This window comes from Olea europaea, chromosome 8 (genome assembly GCF_002742605.1).
Source record: "Olea europaea var. sylvestris chromosome 8, O_europaea_v1, whole genome shotgun sequence".
Classification (NCBI taxonomy): domain Eukaryota; kingdom Viridiplantae; phylum Streptophyta; class Magnoliopsida; order Lamiales; family Oleaceae; genus Olea; species Olea europaea.
The window spans coordinates 20022562-20028279 of NC_036244.1; the positions used below are offsets into that span (position 1 = coordinate 20022562).

Here is a 5718-nt window from a genome sequence, read left to right on the forward strand (position 1 = left end):
CATTTGCATCCAATAGGCTTGGATCCCGGTGGTAAATCAACAAGTTCCCAAGTATTATTGGACATTATTGAATCCATTTCATCCTTAATTGCTTCTTTCCAAAAGGTGCTATCACGAGAAGCCATAGGTTCTTTATAAATCTTAGAGTCAATTTCTACTTGTAGAACAAAAGGAATTATTCTCACAACATTCAACTCATTTCTCTCTACTAAGTAAAAGGAGATAAGATGAGAATCGATTTCATTCGATCCCAAAGACTTCTCAACTCGAGTTCTCTTATTTCTTCGTGGTTCACTAGACTCATCAACATCTTTAGAATATATTTCATCATGTGTTCCACTTGAGTTAGGGATATTTTCAAGATTTTCCCTCAATTCATTATCCGAAGATAACGAATCCTCAAAGAACTCCACATCGTTGGATTCGATAATGACATTGGATTCCAAATTTAGTAATCTATAAGATTTGCTATTGTTTACATATCCAACAAAGGCACATTTAATGCCTCTTGGACTTAATTTGGTCCTATTAGGATTCGTGTTCTTGCAATAGGCAAGACATTCCCACACTTTGAAGTATCAAATGTTCGATTTTCTTCCTTTCCACAATTCATAAGGAGAAACCTTAGTATATTTTGAAGGAATCCTATTAAGTATTCTACATGCACTTAATAAAGCTTCACCCCACAAGTTAAATGGCAACTTAACATGAATAAACATGACATTTATCATTTCTACAAATGTTCTATTTTTTCTTTCAGCCAAGCCGTCTTGTTCGGGTGTCTTAGGTGCAGAACATTGATGAATAATTCCATGTTGTTCACAAAACAAATTAAAATCATTGAAAAATTATTCACCACCTCTATCACTCCTTAAAATTTTAATTTTCTTTCCTAGATAATTTTCAACCTCATTCTTGTATGTCTTAAACATGTCAAAGGCTTTACTTTTATATTTTATCAAATAAACATATGTATATCTAGAAAAGTCATCTATAAAAGTTATGAAATATTTATTTCCACCTCTAGTTAACATACCATTAAGTTCACATATATCAGTATGAATTAATTCTAAAATACTAGAGGTTCTCTTAACACTTTGATATGATTTTTTAATCATTTTAGATTCTACACATATTTTGCATTTATGTTCGTCATTTTCTGAGATCGAGTCATATTTTTTCATGCGTTTCATTGTATTTCTACCAACATGACCTAATCTAGCATGTCATAATGAAAATTAATTCACAATATAAGCAAAATTACTTTTATTCATTTCATTTTCAACGGTATATAATTTGACCATTCCTTCATACGAATAGCCTTTTTCCAACAAATTTCCCATTAAGGGATAGTACAAGTTTGTCGGACTCATAAACACATTTGATGCCCGATTTTCTCAAGAGATTGCCACTAACTACGTTCCTATTCAAATCCGGAACATGTAATACATTAGTTAGAGTAACGATTTTCCCGGAAGTGAAGATAATGTCTACACTTCCTTTTCCAAACACCTTAGACCGCATCTCGTTACCTATTTGAATCTCTTGTTCTCCATCCACTTCTTGATAAGTTTTGAACAAAGAATTATCATATGATACATATACCGTAGCACAAGTATCATACCACCACCTGTGAACATTTCCTTTGATTGCGTTTACTTCACTTATCGTGGCCACAATTTTGTCATCTTGGGTAAAATTCACTTTGGCCTCGAAGTTGTTTTGTTTTTGGTGCCTACATTCTTTGGCATAGTGACCAGATTTTTCACACACAAAGCAACCTCATTTTGTCTTCTTCTTGGACTTGTTAAAGTTCCTAGAAGGCTTCATTTTGTTGGATTTTGCCAGTGGTTCTATTTTTTCCACAGCATTTGTTTTAGAAGAGCCCTTATGAGAATTTTCAGTTTTATCACGTATTCTCGATTCCTCTTCGATTCGAAAATGCTTTTGCAATTGTTCCAAAGAATAATCTTCGAAACTATGCATGATTTTCTTTCGATATCATTTCCAAGTTCCGGGAAGTTTTGCAATTATAGCCCCCACTCGAAAGGTCTCCGGTATATCAATTTGCATCGCCTTTAATTTGTTGACAATCACTTGCAACTCATGCACTTGGAGAAGAACAAGGATATTTTCTAAGAATTTAAAATCACAATACTGAGAAACAAAAAATTTCTTCGTACCTTCTTCTTTTGCTTTGTACTTACTTTCCAATGTTTCCCAGATTTCTTTCGCCGAAGTTGTATTGGTGTATAGATCATACAAACGATCCGACAATGCATTCAAGATGTGGCCACGACAAATCAATTCATCTTCTTGGCGTTTTTGTCTCTCGGTCTTAATTGTTCCAGATTCTCCATTCGTTGGTTCTGGCAAAGGCGCTAAATTTGGATCAAGAATATAAAAAATCTTCAACGCCGTTAGGAGGAATTTCCACTTGTCTTGCCACCGCGTGAAGTTAATCCTGTCAAAACGATTCAATCTAACCAGATCTTGATTCATGAGTTTGATGGTTGCCATACTTGTATCATTCTCCATCGCAGGATATAGTTTAAGATTGTTGGAAAATAAGGGTTTGGAGAAGAAACAACAACAAAATTACAGAAACAAAATGAATAGAAATCACAAAATACGTCAAGAACGAATTTGAGGCTTGAACACGGGATCGTTGTCCTCAAACTATATTTGCCCCCTTTCGAGATTGAATGAGATGCTTAAGGATTTTGGCAAACGATTTGTAGGATTATATCAAACCTTGTAAAGGATTTAACACCAAAGCACAAGTGCAATCCTCCAAAGCTTTAAGAACATAAAGGAAGATCTTGAATATGAATGTAAATCAATAGTTTGATTCAATATGGAATGATATATGGATCTCAAGATGTTTTCAATGATTCTAATAATTTTTGTATTGATCATTCATCACCTATTTATAGGTCTCAATCAATACATCACGAAATGGTGCCAAAATAAGATGAAAAGTGCAATTTTTAATCCAAAACGGCTCCCAAGTTTCAAATTGAAAAATCAACCAACAGCTATTTTTTAACATTATGCGTACGCATAGTATAAACTGTGCGTACGCATAGTAGAAGCAAAATTTAATTCTGATTTTGTCAAAACACATCTCGCGTACGCACAAAATTAAACCTGTGCGTACGCATAGGTAAAAATTCAAATTTTGCTTTTTTCAATTTCTTTTGATTCTACCAAATCTACAATTGAGCTCAATAATAAGTATATTATCATTCCATTCATTTTGAACAAATTTTCAACATTCTTTTCTGGCATCTATTAACAAACCACAAGGCATGTTTTTTAAGGACCATGCTAATCATCACCTTAAGACTTGAAATCATCAATAAGGTCATGACGAATAACAGAAAATTCCAAAATATTCTCCATGCAGGGGGGACTATATGGAAGATGAGCAGCATAAACTGGACGAAGAACTCGAATTACCTGCATACAGCAGCAGTTTTAACTCGAATCACTTGGGAAATGGGCATCCATTGTAAGTGAAAAAAAGAAATTTAACCATCTTAAGCTATTAATAGGATTTTAAAATATCCCCAAACAAAGCGTATTACAACTCTTCGTTGAATGCTTATACATATTGAAAGCACTAACGATACCTTCACATGAAGTAAGTAATGCCATGTTTGGAAGCTTCAGAAGAAACTAGCAGTATTTGCAAGAAGTTAATCTTACCACACAGCTGGTGCCAATGGAACAAAAGTGAGATTTTTCTTCCCATTCTCCATTTGCATATTTAGTGTCTGGCAAATGATATAAATTAGAGAAAATGCTATAATAGCTATTATCCAAGATCATGGGTGAACTATTGACATTTCACAGGGAATTGTCCAAGTAAACAAGAACTAAGAATGTGCCACAGGATCAATCAATGTATTATACTAGTGAGAGAAGCTCTCTATATTGTTGACTTACCTGTTTGCAAAGATCTTCCAGAAATTCGGATAATGCAATGGGCTTTATGTTATTGAACTTAGCAATGAACGAGTGCTTTATTATATCCATCATCACCTCACATACATAAACAACAAGTGCACTCCGAAAGATATAACTGGAAAAAAGGTATATTATGAGGCCACAAATATAAAACTAATTTAAAGTCTTCATTTTTCGTTTTTTTTTTTTTTTTTTTTTTTGGTACTTCATCAATCTAATTACTGACAAAGAGAGAACTTTCAAACCAAGGGCCCTCAGCTTCGAGGATATTTTGAGCTAAAACAAACAAGACAAATGCCGAAATATGGAACCTCTCAACTGAATCTGGTCATGTCAAATTGAGTAAAGAATTGAATGTTATATGAAAGGCGATAAATTGTTGAAAAAAGAAACTAATGGAAACTGCAATAAAAGGTGAACAAAGAAATACACGAGCAAATATGCAACCAAAATGAAAATTAAATGACACCTAAATCCTTTCAATTTTGGAAATGTGAATATTCGTGAGAATTATACAAAAATAGAGAAAACAAGTGAGCATAAGCGAAAACATAAAAATCAGTTTACCATAAGAATTGCTCTAAACCAGATGCTTTAGAGTAAGGCGTCGATGTTGAGCATGCGGGAAAGAAACAGACGTATCTGACACTTTTATGAACTCATGTAATTGTCAATAAAATTCACGAACTAAAGACTTTTAAGAATATAATAGGATGTAGTCTGAGTTTAAACACTGTGAGCTGCTTTATACTTTTAAAAAATATAAATCAAAGATAACAAACAAAGAATTATTCCCAATAAAATAGGAGTTGTGTCATTTTAGTTCTGTTCACGATGTCATTTTAATTCACCACTTATTCACCCAAATGATATGATAAAATCAACTTTTTTCAGCCACAAGGGATTATATTAATTCTTGTTTAATATCAGAATTTAATTGTAAGGCATTTCAAATGATAGCAAAGCATGGAATGGACTAAAAAGAATATTTAAGCAAGAAAATAACTTACCAAAATATACCAAACTGTGGACATTATCCTTGCTGTAGCGTTTAAACACATTGCTTTTTATCTCAGCGAAATTACTTGACACAAGCATACAGAACAATGCGTTGTTATGAGCAACAATACATGTTGACAAAGTAATAGCCTGAGCTAATAACATATATGAATCGATAAGTACGATTAGTTAAGGAACTACAGTGACTCAAGGGTAACCAATTATACAGATAGAGACCAATACAACATGATAAGGATATTTGAAGAAGCCACTGCTAACATTTCATCAGAAATAAATCTCCACAGCCAGATTTACATGTTTTCTGGTGAAGAATTTGCAATTCCATCTGCTGAATGGAATAGAGCTTGCAGTACATCACCACCAAAACTCTGACATGACTTATCAATTATCTGTTTGAAGGGCAAAAATCAATTATGTATCTGTCAGCTTAATTATTCGAGCAGCATCCACATATTTGAACAAGTGATGTAAAAGCAATAATAGCCGTAGCTATTAAGAGTTCAAGCCAAATGACTATATGGAAATGCTTTTGAACTCTCAAGTGAATGCGACAAGGGCATGGAAATTGTAACTCTTGAATCTCTGAAGTAAATGCAACAAACTATTTTGAGAGAGATTTTCTCGGTGTTATTGATGAGGACATCCAATTTTAATTAATTTTAGCAATTTTAATTATTTTAGTTGGAATTTAGGTTATTTTAATTTTATGGACTTGTGTATTGGGCT

At 33.3% G+C, this 5718-nt stretch overlaps 1 long non-coding RNA gene across 1 annotated transcript; it reads right to left on the minus strand.

Annotated features, from left to right (window-relative positions):
* Nucleotides 1-3228: 3228 nt before the first annotated feature.
* Nucleotides 3229-5617, minus strand: LOC111399131. The gene is made up of 4 exons (XR_002703581.1): nt 4983-5617; nt 3952-4087; nt 3712-3779; nt 3229-3462 (listed from the first exon to the last, which is right to left on the minus strand). It is a non-coding gene; the product is annotated as an uncharacterized LOC111399131 (long non-coding RNA).
* Between the last annotated feature and the right edge of the window lie 101 nt (nt 5618-5718).